The sequence below is a fragment of the Symphalangus syndactylus genome, chromosome 19 (assembly GCF_028878055.3).
Source record: "Symphalangus syndactylus isolate Jambi chromosome 19, NHGRI_mSymSyn1-v2.1_pri, whole genome shotgun sequence".
NCBI classification, from domain to species: domain Eukaryota; kingdom Metazoa; phylum Chordata; class Mammalia; order Primates; family Hylobatidae; genus Symphalangus; species Symphalangus syndactylus.
In genome coordinates this window covers 79814350-79829301 of record NC_072434.2, presented here as the reverse complement: position 1 = coordinate 79829301, position 14952 = coordinate 79814350, and the positions used below count along the sequence as shown (strand labels likewise).

Here is a 14952-nt window from a genome sequence, read left to right as displayed (position 1 = left end):
AGTTAGCCAGGTGTGGTGGCACATGCCTGTAATCCTAGCTACTCGAGAGGCTGAGGCAGCAGAATCGCTTGAACCCGGGAGGCGGAGGTTGCAGTGGGCCAAGATCGCGCCATTGCACTCCAGCCTGGGCAACAAGAGTGAAACCCTCTCTCAAAAAAACAAAAAAATGCAACAACAACAACAACAAAAACCACCACATAAACAGAAGGCCCCTCTTGTGCCACTCTCTGTCGCCCCTTCATAACCCCCTTCCAGGCTCACCCTCCCATACCCACTCACCTGGCTGACTGACTGGCATGGCTGGAAAGGACTACCACCTTAGGAGGAGGTGGGGGCTGCAGGCTGGGGGCACTGGGCTCTTAGTGGTCTCATACTCCTCAGCAAGCTCCTGTTTGATCTGGCTGGTGCTTAGGGGTAACCCTGAGGCAGGGGCCACAGATGGTGGTGGCAGAGATGACACCTGAGGGCTCACAGGTGGCAGGTCCCACAGTGGGCAAGACTGGCTTGACCCGATGGGGTCCCTTTCAGATGGAGAGAGGCACCCGGGCTTGTATCTGTGTGGCCTGTCTTCTAGTCCCTGGGGATGCAGCTTTCTCTCCCTATGGTGTGGGCCCAGATGAGTAGGCTGTTTTGTAGTCTGCTGGTGAGGAAGCCACAATAGCAATGGCAATGGAAAGGGCAGCCAAGGAGGTGGTGCCCGTAGGCACCAGCAGGAAGAGGTAGGGGCCCTGGGAGGTGTGTGAAAGTGGGTAGGACCCTTGAGAGGAGGAAAAAAAAAGAGTTAGAAGAAGAGATCGCGGGAGGTAGGGGGCAATTGGGGCCTGCTTGGCTGTAGGACATCTGACTGTGAGATGGGGCCAGGTATGCTGGCCCCGATGAGTAGAGCCAAAGAGACCCCAGGGAGGAAAACATGGCATAAGAGTATGCATTGGCCGGGAGCTGTGGCTCACGCCTGTAATCCCAGCACTTTGGGAGGCCGAGGCGGGTGGATCACCTGAGGTCAGGAGTTCATGACCAGCCTGGCCAACATGGTGAAACCCTGTCTTTACTAAAAATACAAAAATTAGCTGCTCGTGGTGGTGAGCGCCTGTAATCCCAGGAACTTGGGAGGCTGAGGCAGAAGAATCACTTGAACCTAGGAGGCGGAGGTTGCAGTGAGCCAAGATAGTGCCACTACTGCATTCCAACCTGGGTGACAAAAGTGAAACTCCATCTCAAAAAAAAAAAAAAAAAAAAGAGTGTGCATGGTATGGGGCTATAGCTCTCCAGATGGTGGGGAAATGCTGCAGGTGGAGGGGGCCCGGAGCTTCCACAGTGTTGCTGCTAGTGGTGATGGTGATGTGTTGGGGGTGATGTGGGCAGTGGATTGGCCTCCAGGAGAAGGAGGAAGCCTAAGAGGCCGCCATAGGGAGGAGGTTGTGGGGGACCCTGGATCCACACAGCCTGGGCTGGAAGAGAAGATTGAGTATATTTGGGGGCTGATTGGGGACAGAGAGGCTTGTTGAAAGAGGGAAGGAGTGGGGATACCTGGGCAATGCCTGGGAAGCGGGGTACTGGGAGGCAGAGGAAGAGGAGGAAGAACTGGAAGAGGAGGCGGCTGCAGAGCTGCTACTAGAGCATGAATAAAGAAATCTCAGTGGGGCGGAAGAGGAGGAAGCAGGGAGCGGGGGCAGAGGGTGGGCTGAGGGAGCCAGAGTCAAGTCCTTCTCTGGGCCAGGAGGAAACCCTCCCACTCCCTGCACCATGGCACAGGGAGAGGACAGATGCTCTCTCCCTGTGCCACAGGGCAGGGGCCCTGGACCTGGAGGAGAAGCTAATGTGTTGGGGTTTTTTGTTTTGCTTTCCGTGAGATGGATTCTAGATTTGTATCTCAGGCTGGAGTGCAGTGGCACTATCTTGGCTCACTGCAGCCTCTGCCTCCTGGGTTCAAGCGATTCTCCTGCCTCAGTCTCCCGAGTAGCTAGGACTACAAATGCGCACCACCATGCCTGGCTATTTTTATATTTTTAGTAGATACGAGGTTTCGCCATGTTGGCCAGGCTGGTCTCGAACTACTGACCTCAAGTGATCCTCCTGTGTTGTCCTCCCAAAGTGTTGGGACTACAGTCGTGAGCCACCATGCCCAGCTGCTGATGCATTGTTGAGGGGGCTTGGGCAGATGGGGGAGGCAGGTTTGGTGCCACATGGGGGAAGGTGGTTGGTGGTGAAGCAGAGGATAGGTTCCCATCACCCATTGGAGTGTTAGACATCTTTGTTGGGGGAGCACCACCAACCCGAGCTTGATACTGAAATGGGGGTAGTGCATGCAGGGTGCTGCTTATTCCCACCAGGGGCCCCAGTGGATGAGGCAGCCCCTAACCCCTTGGGACCCACTGGGGATCCCTATACAACTTCCCCACCAGCTGCCTCACCAGGGTAGAGCTGTGGGTGAGGGTGAGGGACCCCAGGAGGGGTCAAGGCTGGTCTTGAACTTTTGGGCTCAAGCGATCCTCCCACTTTGGCCTCCCAAAGTGTTAGGATTACAGGCATGAGCCACCGTACCTGGCCAGTAATTTTACTTTTGATAAACCCCAAACAGGAAAAAATTCAAATGGCTATCAAAAGATGAATGAATAAATTGTGATATATTCATAGACGAAATTCTCCTCCACAATAAAAGGGAGTGAATGGAGGATCTATGCAACAACATGTGTGAATCTCAAAATAATTATGCTAAGTATAAAAAAAAACAAACAAATAGCCAAGTGTGGTGGCTCACACCTATAATTCCAGCACTTTGGGAGGCCCAGGCAGGCAGATCACTTGAGGTCAGGAGTTCGAGACCAGCCTGGCCAATATGATGAAACCCCATCTCTACTAAAAATGCAAAAATCAGCTGGGCATGGTGGCTCTCACCTGTAGTCCCAGCTACTCAGGAGGCTGGGGCAGGAGAATCCCTTGAACCCAGGAGGTGGAGGTTGCAGTGAGCCAAGATTGCACCATTGTACTCCAGCCTGGGCGTCACAGCGAGACTCTGTCTCAAAAAAAAAAAAAAATGCAAAACACTGAGAGGTTATTTTGGATGGGTTCTGAAACTGAAAGGGGTGAATGGGATGACTCTAAATAATGGTCTAGGACCCATCCCCTCTGTGTTAGGCTGTTCTTGTGTTGCTACAAAGAAATACTTGGCTGGGCGTGGTGGCTCACGCCTGTCATCCCAGCACTTTGAGAGGCTGAGGCAGGCCGATCACCTGAGGTCAGGAGTTCGACACCAGCCTGGCTAACATGGCGAAACCCCATCTCTACTAAAAATACAAAATTAGCCAGGCATGGTGGCGCGCATCTGTAGTCCCAGCTACTTGAGAGGCTGAGGCAGGAGAATGGCTTGAACCAGGGAGGCGGAGGTTGCAGTGAGCCGAGATCACGCCACTGCACTCCAGACTAGGTGATTGAGCAAGACTTCATCTCAAAAAAATAAAAAATAAAAATAAATAAATAAATACTTGAGGCTGGGTAATTTCTAAAGAAAAGAGATTTAATTCGTTCACGGTTCTGGACAGTACAAGAAGCATGGTGCTGGCATATCCTTCTGGTGAGGGCCTCAGCAAGCTTACAGTTGTGGAGGGTGAAAGGGGAGCAGGTGTGTCACATGGCAAAAGCCAGAGCAAGAGAAAGCTAGTGGGGAGGTGCCACATACTTTTAAATAACTGGATCTCCCATGAACTAACTGAGGGAGAAATAACTTATCACCAAGAAGATGGTGTCAAACTATTAATGAGGGATCCACTCCTATGATAGAATCACCTCCCACACTAGGCTCTACCTTCAACACTGGAGATTACATTTCAACATGAGATTTGGAGGGAAAATATCTAAACCCTATCACCCTTCATTTTTGCATCTAACTTCTGGAACCTGTGGCTTCCTCCACCTTATCTCAGCTCCCCCCAAAATTTTCTGAACTCTTACCCGTTTGCTGTAACTTCCTTGATCACAAACACAAGAGTCCAATCCAATACAACAGAAACCTCTTTTGCATTTTTTTTTTCAGACGGAGTCTCACTCTGTCACCCAGGCTGGAGTGAAGTGGCATGATCTTGGCTCACTGCAACCTCCACCTCCCACGTTCAAGCAATTCTACTTCTCAGCTTCCCGTGTAGCTGGGATTACAGGCACGCACCAGCATACCCAGCTAATTTTTGTATTTTTAGTAGAGATGGGATTTCACCGTGTTGGTCAGACTGGTTTTGAACTCCTGAAAGGTGAGCTGCCTGCCTCAGCCTCCCAAAGTGGTGGGATTACAGGCGTGAGCCACCACGCCCGGCCTTTTTAAAAATTTTTTATTTTATTTTATTTTATTTATTTATTTATTTATTTATTTATTTATTTATTTTTGAGACAGGGACTCACTCCATTGCCCAGGCTGTAGTGAAGTGGCATGATCTTAGTTCACTGCAACCTCTGCCTCCCAGGTTCAAGCCATTCTCCAGCTTCAGACTCCCTAGTAGCTGGGACTACAGGCATGTTCCACCATGCCTAATTTTTTTTTTTTTTTTTTTTGGTAGAGACGGGATTTCATCGTGTTGCCCAGCCTGGTCTCGAACTCCTGGGCTCAAAGCGATCGCTGGCCTTGGCCTCCCAAAGGGCTGGGATTGCAGGCGTGAGCCATCTCGCCCAGCCTTCCACATTCTATTGTTTCATCTTTTTGTATTGTGCATTAGATCTACAGAGTGCTCTGCAGGCAGTTAAGTTATAAAATGGTGAGGAATTAGCTCCAATCTCCGTATCTCTTTCTTTGGCATGACTGAAGTCAGAGTTGGGGTGGAGTTAGACTGGACTCGTCCCCATCAATTTCAGCATATTTTCATCCAACGTACAGGCAGCTGCCCCTACCTTTTGATACCCTCTTCCTTATCACTGCCAAAATGAAAGAAAACAAAACAATATCCACTTGAGACAGACTTTAAGGTGGCCCATGACCCCTGCCTCCAGGTATTCAGCCCCGTATAATCCCCTAATCCCTTTTCCTTGAGTGTGGGCAGGGTCTGTGACTTGCTTCTAACCAATAGACAATGATAAAAATAATGGGATGTCATTCCTATGATTACATTTTTATAAGACTGTCTTGTTAGCTGCCTGGCACTAGATCCTGCCTCTCTCTCTCTGTGGGTCTCTGTCTTTCTTCCTGGCTTCGAGGAAGCAATCTACTATGAATCTTACAGCTGAAAGCAAATGAATTCTACCAAGCCGAGGGAGCCTGAAATTGGATCCTTCCCTGCTAGAGCCTCTGAGGAGAACCCAGCCCTGGCTAACACCTGGATTGCAGCCTGTGACTCTGAAGCAGAGAACCCAATTCTGCCTCCCTCTTCCGTTTTGAAGGGCAGTCTTGCAGTCTCTGCATTTTAGTCTCTCTTCTTCTTCTTCTTCTTCTTCTTCTTCTTCTTCTTCTTCTTCTTCTTCTTCTTCTTCTTCTTCTTCTTCTTCTTCTTCTTCTTTTTTATTTTGGCTCACTGCAACCTCTGCTTCCCAGGTTCCAGCGATTCTCCCGCCTCAGCCTCCCTAGTAGCTGGGATTACAGGTGTGCACCGCCACGCCTGGCTACTTCTTGCATTTTTAGTAGAGGTTTTGCCATGTTGGCCAGGCTGGTTTCGAACTCCTGACCTCAAGCGATCTGCCTGCCTAAGCCTCTCAAAGTGCTGGTTTTACAAGCATAAGCCACCACGCCTGGCCAAGAAATTTCTTGAAATTTCTTATTCACTAACATGGATCATTATTAGCCCTTCCCACTCTCAATTATATTTTGCTGTATTAACCTTTTTATTCTTTTCTTTTACTTTCCTTTTAGTGTAAAGGGAGAAAAAAATAATGCGCTCAGTCCAGCATCCTGAAGAGAATGTATATTCTTCCTCTACCTCCATCTTGCAAGACTAGCAGAAAATTTGATCTCAGTCAGTTTTGGGTCCTCTTTAATTCTCATAGTTACATCAGCTTCTAGGAGATTTTAGAGGTGGCCGGGGCATCTCATCTTTGGGTCATAGAAGCCATTGGCAGGTTTATTTATTTAATTATTTATTTTTGAGACAGAGTCTCTCTCTGTTGCCCAGGCAGGAGTGCAGTGGTGCGATCTCAGCTCACTGCAACCTTCACCTCCTGGATTCAAGCCATTCTTGTGCCTCAGCCTCCTGAATAGCTGGGATTACAGGTGTGTGCCACCAGGCTTGGCTTTTTTTTTTTTTTTTGAGATGGAGTCTCGCTCTGCAGCCCAGGCTGGAGTGCAGTGGCTCGATCTTGGCTCACTGTAACCTCCACCTCCTGGGTTCAAGCAATTCCCCTGCCTCAGCCTCCCAAATACCTGGGACTACAGGCATGCACCACCACGCCTGGCTAATTTTTGTATTTTTAGTAGAGACGGGGTTTCACCATGTTGGCCAGGCTGGTCTCAAACTCCTGACCTCAAGTGATTCACCCACCTCAGCCTCTCAAAGTGCTAGAATTACAGGCATGAGCTACTGTGCCCAGCCCCTGGCTAACTTTTGTATTTTTAGTAGAGACAGGGTTTTACCATGTCACCATGTTGGCCAGGCTGGTCATGAACTCTTTTTTTGTTTGTTTTTTTCTTTTATTTATTTATTTATCATTATTATTATTTTTTGGTCTCGAACTCCTGACCTCAGGTGATCTACCCGCCTCAGCCTCCCAAAATGCTGGGATTACAAGTGTGAGCCAGCAGATCCAACCTTTTTTTTTTTTTTTTTTTTTTTTTTTTTTTCTGGAGACAGTGTCTTGTCCTGTTGCCCAGGCTGGAATGCAGTGTTGTAATTTTGGCTCACTGCAGCCTCAACCTCCTGGGCTCAAGCAATCCTCCCACCTCAGCCTCCTGAGTAGCTGGGACTACAGGCACTTGCCATCACGCTTGGCTAATTTTTAAATTTTTTCTGTAGGGACAAGTTCTCACTATATTGCCCAGGGTGGCCTCCATCTCCTGACCTCAAGCAATCTTCCCGCCTTGGCCTTCAAGTAGCTGGGACCACAGGTGTGCATCATTATGCCTGGCTTTTATTTATTTATTTATTTTTTTAGAGACAAGGTCTCACTATGTTGCCCAATCTGGTCTTGAACTCCTGGGCTCAAGCTATCCTTCCCTCTTCGGCATCCCAAAGTGCTGGAATTACCGCATGTGAGCCATCTTGCCTAGTCAAAGCTGTTTCAAAAACAAGAAAACCTGGGCGCAGTGGCTTATGCCTGTAATCTCAGCACTTTCGGAGGCTGAGGCGGGTGGATCACCTGAGGTCAGGAGTTCGAGACCAGCCTGATCAACATGGAGAAACCCTGTCTCTACTAAAAATACAAAAAATTAGCTGGGCGTGGTGGCACATGCCTGTAATCCCAGCTACTCAGGAGTCTGAGGCAGGAGAATTGCTTGAACCTGGGAGGCGGTGGTTGTGGTGAGCCGAGATCGTGCCATTGCAATCCAGCCTGGGCAACAAGAGTGAAACTCTATCTCAAACAAGAAAAAAAAAAAAGAAAAGAAAAAAATACTCCTACATGTGGCATGCCAGGATCAGTGCTGAGGCCCCTTCTTTTCTTTCTTTACACAATATCTCTAGGTAACCTATCCAATCCTGGGCTCAAGTGATCATTGATGAGCCACAAATCTAACTTTCAGCCTTTCTTGAATCTCCCCTCAATCTAGCCTGTGCATGCAGTGACGTTTCCTCCCGGAAGCTTGATAGGCAGCTCTAATTTCCCCCTAATACCTACCCCTTCCCTGTCTTCCTAAGTCTGATTTATGATTTATCACCATCTACTCAGTTTCTTATAAAAAATCTAAAGACCATCCTTGACTCCTCTTTCCATTAACTCTACATCCTATCCAGCAGTAATTCATATAAACTCCACTTTCTAAATAATCCCCAATTGAACTACTTCATACCATGTTCTCTGCTACCATCATCTCTCATTGGACACTCAAACACCCTCCTAATTGGTTTCCTTACTTCCTCTTCTGACTCTCTGTAGTCCATCATCCACTCAGATGCCAGGATGATCTTTTATAAAGGTAATTCAGATCTAGCTATTCCCTTTCTTTTTTCTTTTCTTTTCTGTTTTCTTTTCTTTCTTTCTTTTTTTTATTTTGAAAGAGTCTTGCTCTGTCACCCAGGCTGGAGTACAATGGCGCGATCTTGGCTCACTGCAACTTCCACCTCCTGGTTTCAAGCAATTCTCCTGCCTCAGCCTCCCAAGGAGCTGGGATTACAGGCACGCGCCACCACACCTGGCTAATTTTTTGTATTTTTAGTAGAGACAGGGTTTCACCGTGTTAGCCAGGCTGGTCTCGAACTCCTGACCTCATGATCCGCCTGCCTCAGCCTCCCAAAGTGTTGGAATTACAGGCGTGAGCCACTGCACCTGGCCTTTACTCCCCTTCTTCTTTTTTTTTTCTTTTTTGAGATGGAGTTTCACTCTTATTGCCCAGGATGGAGTGCAATGGCGCGATCTTCCCTCACTGCAACCTCTGCCTCCTGGGTTCAAGTGATTCTCCTGCCTCAGCCTCCCAAGTTGCTGGGATTACAGGCATGTGCTACCACGGCCAGCTAATTTTGTATTTTTAGTAGGGATGAGGTTTCACTATGTTGGTCATGCTGGTCTCGAACTCATGATCTCAGGTGTCAAACTCATGATCTCAAGTGGTCCACCCACCTTGGCCTCCCAAAGTGCTGGGATTACAGGCATGAGCCACGGCACCTGGCCTTACTTCTTTTCTTAAAACCATCCATTGGCTTCAAGTTGCAGTTAGTTTTAAAACCTAAAGTCCGGCTGGGTGCAGTGGCTCACGCCTGTAATCCCAGCACTTTGGGAGGCCGAGGCCAGGTGGATCACATGTCAGGAGTTTGAGACCAGCCCAGCCAATGTAGTGAAACCCTGTCTCTACTAAAAACATAAAAATTAGCTGGGTGTGGTGGCAGGCGCCTGTAATCCCAGCTACTTGGGAGGCTGAGGCAGCAGAATCGCTTGAACCTGGAAGGCAGAGGTTGCAGTGAGCCGAGATCACGCCACTGCACTCCAGCCTGGGAGACAAGAGACTTCATCTCAAAAAAAAAAAAGAAACCAACCAAATAAACAAAAAAACCTAAGGTCCTTTCTATGATTTACAAATTCCTACACAATCTAATATCTATGTTGCTTTGTACATATTGGCACAGTTCTTTCCCACCTTATGACCTTTGTTAGCTATTCCGTTGGTTTGTTCTTTAATAGGATTGTGGTATAGCTAATTTCTTATCATTCAGAGCTCAGCTTAAATGCTACTCCCTCAGAGGTCTTCCCTGGATACCCAGTGTAAGTAGCCACTCTTAAAATTATCTGCTTAGCATTTATTATTGGTTTTCTCATTTACTGGTGCCTTTATTTTTTAAATTTCAATATTTGAATAGATGACATGTTCACATGCTTCCAAAAAATGAAAAGTAATAAATAGGTATACAATGAGAAGTCTTTCTTGCTCCTCCTACCTCCTAGTCCTCTGTCTCCCAGGTCCTACCCCTAGATATTTTGTGCAAATATTTTTCTTTTCTTTTTTTTTTTTTGAGACGGAATCTTACTCTGTCTCCCAGGCTGGAGTGCAGGGGCACAATCTTGGCTCACTGCGAACTCTGCCTCCCGGGTTCAAGCAATTCTCCTGCCTCAGCCTCCTGAGTAGCTGGGATTACAGGCGTTAGCCATCATGCCTGGCTAATTTTTGTGTTTTTAGTAGAGACAGGGTTTCACCATATTAGTCAGGCTGGTCTCGAACTCCTGACCTCGTGATCTGCCCGCCTTGGCCTCCCAAAGTGCTGGGATTATAGGCGTGAGCCACCATGCCCGGCTTTTTCTTTCTTCCTTCCTTTCTTTCTTTTCTTTCTTTCCTTTCTTTATTTTCTTTCCTTCCTTCCTTCCCTTCCTTTCCTTCCCTCCCTCCCTCCCTCCCTCCCTCCCTCCCTCCCTTCCTTCCTTCCTTTCTTCCTTCCTTCCTTCCTTCTTTCTCTCTCTTTTTTTTCTTTTCTTTCTTTCTTTTCTTTTTTTTTTTTTTTTGAGACAGAGTCTCGGTCTGTTGCTCAGCCTGGAGTGCAGTGGTGCAATCTTGGCTCACTGCAACCTCTGCCTCCTGGGTTCAAGCAATTCTGCTGCCTCAGCCTCCCAAGTAGCTGGGACTACAGGCGCACGCCACCATGCCCGGCTATTTTTTTGTATTTTTAGTAGAGATGGGGTTTCACCATGTTGGCCAGGCTGGTCTCAAAGTCCTGACCTGGTGATTTGCCCACCTTGGCCTCCCAAAGTACTGGGATTACAGGCGTGAGCCACTGCTTCTGGCCTTATTTTTCTTTTTTTTTTTCACAAATAGTAACTTACTATATAATCTCCTATAGATCTTGTGCTTTCTTTTTGTCTTCATGTAGCTGGGAGATCTGGCTAACTTATTATTTATTTATTTATTTATTTGAGACAGAGTTTTGCTCTTGTTGCCCAGGCTGGAGTGCAGTGGCGTGATATCAGCTCACTGCAACCTCCGCCTCCCAGGTTCAAGTGATTCTCCTGCCCTAGCCTCCGTAGTAGCTGGGATTATAGGCATGTGCCACCATGCCTGGCTAATTTTGTATTTTTAGTAGAGACAGGGTTTCTCCATGTTGGTCAGGCTGGTCTTGAGCTCCCGACCTCAGGTGATCCGCCTGCCTTGGCCTCCCAAAGTGCTAGGATTATAGGCTTGAGCCTCTGCGCCCAGCCTGACTAACTTATTAGTAGGATTTTACATAGTTCAGAGTACAATAGGAGGGCAGGAGAACCAGGTTCAGGTTCAAGACAAAGAACTGAGACAAAGAACCACAGCAACAGGTACCATTTGGCCAACATATGCTGCCAGATAAGTGAAGTGTTTTCTCCACTCAAAAATCTCCTTGGAGACAGTCCAACTGGCCAAGATTAGGTCATGTATCCAACCTTTGACTGTACAGGTCACTGAGAGGAAAGATATAACAATGTCCTGATACCCCTTGGCTTCTGTATGGGTTACTTTGGCTGTGCCCAACTGGGGAGAGGTAATTCACCAAAAGGAAATTAAAATGTGATTAGGAAGAATTAGGATGGGAGAATAGCCAATAAACAAGGGTATTAATAGCACCTACAGAGTTCATGCCTTTTTATGCATTAAGCATACCTTTTATATATTAAGTATATATTTAGTAAAACAAAAAAAAATCTAGGTCAACAGTAGAGGTCCAAGAATATTGTTTTTCTTTTTTTTTTTTTTTTTTTTTTGAGACGGAGTCTCGCTCTGTCGCCCAGGCTGGAGTGCAGTGGCGCAATCTCAGCTCACTGCAAGCTCTGCCTCCCGGGTTCACGCCATTCTCCTGCCTCAGCCTCTCCGAGTAGCTGGGGCTACAGGCGCCCGCCACCGCGCCCAGCTAATTTTTTGTATTTTTAGTAGAGACGGGGTTTCACCGTGGTCTCGATCTCCTGACCTCGTGATCCGCCCGCCTCGGCCTCCCAAAGTGCTGGGATTACAGGCGTGAGCCACCGGGCCCGGCCTTATTGTTTTTCTTTTAAAGGACGAGGTACATTATTGGAATTGGAAAAATCCTGCCATGAATCCATGTTAAAGAGATGTTTTCCAGCTGCCTTACTATGAAGTCTGCGTCTCACCAGCAGAGTGCAATTGGTCTGTAAGGCATAACAAAAAGACCTTGTATTTTTTTTTTTTTTTTTTTTTTTTGAGACGGAGTCTCGCTCTGTCCCCCAGGCTGGAGTGCGGTGGCGCGATCTCGGCTCACTGCAAGCTCCGCCTCCCGGGTTCACGCCATTCTCTTGCCTCAGCCTCCCGAGTAGCTGGGACTGCAGGCACCCGCCAACATGCCCGGCTAATTTTTTGTATTTTTAGTAGAGACGGGGTTTCACCGTGTTAGCCAGGATGGTCTCGATCTCCTGACCTCGTGATCCGCCTGCCTCGGCCTCCCAAAGTGCTGGGATTACAGGCTTGAGCCACCGCGCCCGGCCAAAAAAGACCTTGTATTAAGTCGGTTATAGCCTTCGAAAGGCCATTAGTTAACCAAAGGCCATAATTAAGTTTTGCTTTGTAAGGTCTCTAAGAAATACTTAGCTAAGGCCATTCTCTTACTCATTTTCTATCTGGGGGAAGGGGATTGGTTTCTTTTAGTTACATTGTTATTTATTATAGACATTTTTATTTGGAGAGGTCTTCAGCAAGAAATTACAACTTTAAGTTAGAGATACAGCAAATTTAATGAGTGGCTAGGGAAACATGTCAGACATATTATGAATACAGGCATGAAGGTGAGAGCTTGTAGAATATCTTTCTTTTTTTTGAGACAGAGTCTCGCTCCGTTGCCCAGGCTGGAGTGCAGTGGCGCCACCTCGGCTCACTGCGACCTCTACCTCCTGGGTTCAAGGGATTCTCCTGCCTCAGTCTCCTGAGTAGCTGGGACTACAGGCATGCGCAACCACACTCGGCTAATTATTGTATTTTTAGTAGAGATGGGGTTTCGCCATGTTGGCCATGGTGGTCTTGAACTCCTGACTTCAAGGGATTCACCTGACAGGGACATGCAGGAGCAACCGGCTAATTTTTTTATTTCTATTTTTTGTGGAGATGAGGTTTCTTCATGTTGCCTAGGTTGGTCTTGAACTCCTGGCCTCCAGCGATCTTTCTGCCTAGGCCTCCAAAAATGCTGAGATTACAGGCTTGAGCCACTGCACCCGGCTGGATATCTTTAGTTAAGAATGAATAGATAGGGTTAGGTGAAGTAAACCCTATTAAGGAATGATGGGAGATAAGACGGGAAGCAGATTATAGAGAGTTTTGACAGTGAAGCTAAACTGTTTGTCCTATAAAGGATTTTTTTTTTTTTTTTTTTTTTTTTTTGAGACGGAGTCTCACTCTGTCACCCAGGCTGGAGTGCAGTGGCGTGATCTCGGCTCACTGCAAGCTCCGCCTCCTGGGTTCACGCCATTCTCCTGCCTCAGCCTCTCCAAGTAGCTGGGACTACAGGGGCCCGCCACCACGCCCGGCTAATTTTTTGTGTTTTTAGTAGAGACGGGGTTTCACCGTGGTCTCGATCTCCTGACCTCGTGATCCACCCGCCTCGGCCTCCCAAAGTGCTAAGATTACAAGCGTGAGCCACCGCGCCCAGCCTATAAAGGATTTTTGAACAGAGGTATTCAACATAAAAAGCAGTAATATTAATCTGGCAGTTATGTGCAAGATGGGCTGAAAGAACAGATCCAGTAAGTCAGGAAACATTAATTGTCCGTATATGCTATGACATTCCAAGCCAGCTGGGAATTACTGGTGTGATCTTTAGTTTGTTGCAGCAGTCACTAACTAACATATTCCTATTAGAGCCATGACGTGACACAGGAAACTGCATCAAATTCTTCCAACTTCCTCATTAAATTGATACTCATAGGTGACTTTCAGTCTCAATAAATTGAGAATTTCTCCCCATATTAATGACATTCTCACGGTGCTGGATCCTTTCTTGCCTTCCTCTGAACTATCAGAATTTATATTCAGATTTTTTCTTAATCATTATAATGCCGTCTTAAATTGTATATATTTTATCTTTAGTGCTAACTCATTTATAGAATGCTACAATTTTATTTTAATTTACTTTTTTTTTTTTTGAGGTGGAGTCTCGTTCTGTCGCCCAGGCTGGAGTGCAGTGGCGCGATCTTGGCTTACTGCACACTCTGCCTCCCGGGTTCACGCCATTCTCCTGCCTCAGCCTCCCGAGTAGCTGGGACTACAGGTGCCCGCCACCACGCCCGACTAATTTTTTGTATTTTTAGTAGAGATGGGGTTTCACCGTGTTAGACAGGATGGTCTTGATCTCCTGACCTCATGATCCGCCCGCCTCGGCCTCCCAAAGTGCTGGGGTTACAAGCGTGAGCCACTGCACCTGGCCTAATTTTTATTATTCTTTTTGAGACAGAGTTTCGCTCTTGTTGCCCAGGCTGGAGTGCAATGGCAAGATCTCAGCTTACCCCAACCTCCGCCTCCCGGGTTTGAGTAATTCTCCTGCCTCAGCCTCCGAGTAGCTGGGATTATAAGTCAGGCACCACCACGCCCAGCTAATTTTGTATTTTCAGTAGTGGTGGGGTTTCTCCATGTTAGTCAGGCTGGTCTCGAATTCCTGACCTCAGGTGATCCACCCACCTTGGCCTCCCAAAGTGCTGGGATTACAGGCATGAGACACCGTGTCTGGCCATTTGTTTGTTTGTTTGTTTGTTTGTTTTTTGAGATGGAGTCTTGCTCTGTCACCCAGCCTGGAGTGCAGTGGCATGATCTTGGCTCACTGCAACCTCCGCTTCCCAGGTTCAAGGGATTCTTGTGTCTCAGCCTCCCGAGTAGCTGGGATTACAGGCGTGAACCACCATGCCTGACTAATTTTTGTATTTTTAGTAGAGACGGGGTTTCACCATGTTGGCCAGGGTGGTCTTGAACTCCTGACCTCAACTGATCCACCCGCCTCAGCCTCCCAAAGTCCTGGGATTACAGAGATGAGCCACTGTGCCTGGCCTAAATGCTACATTTTATTTTGATTCACTCTTTTTTTTTGAGACGTAGTCTTGCTCTGTCGCCCAGCTGGAGTGCAGTGGTGCAATCTTGGCTCAGTGCAACCTCTGCCTCCTAGGTTCACGCGATTCTTCTGCCTCAGCTTCCTGAGTAGCTGGGACTACAGGCACGCACCACTATGCCTGGCTAATTTTTGTATTTTTAGTACAGATGGGGTTTCACCACGTTGGTTAGGCTGGTCTCGAACTCGTGACCTCCAGATTCGCCCGCCTTGGCCTCCCAAAGTGCTGGGATTACAGGCATGAGCCACCATACCTGACTAATTTTTGTATTTTTAATAGAGACGGGGTTTCACCATGTTGGCCAGGGTGGTCTTGAACTCCTGACCTCAACTGATCCACCCGCCT

The 14952-nt window shown here is 47.5% G+C and overlaps 1 pseudogene; it reads right to left on the bottom strand.

Annotated features, from left to right (window-relative positions):
• Window positions 1-599: 599 nt before the first annotated feature.
• LOC129458290 (atrophin-1-like) lies at window positions 600-7165 on the bottom strand (annotated as a pseudogene).
• Window positions 7166-14952: the final 7787 nt, after the last annotated feature.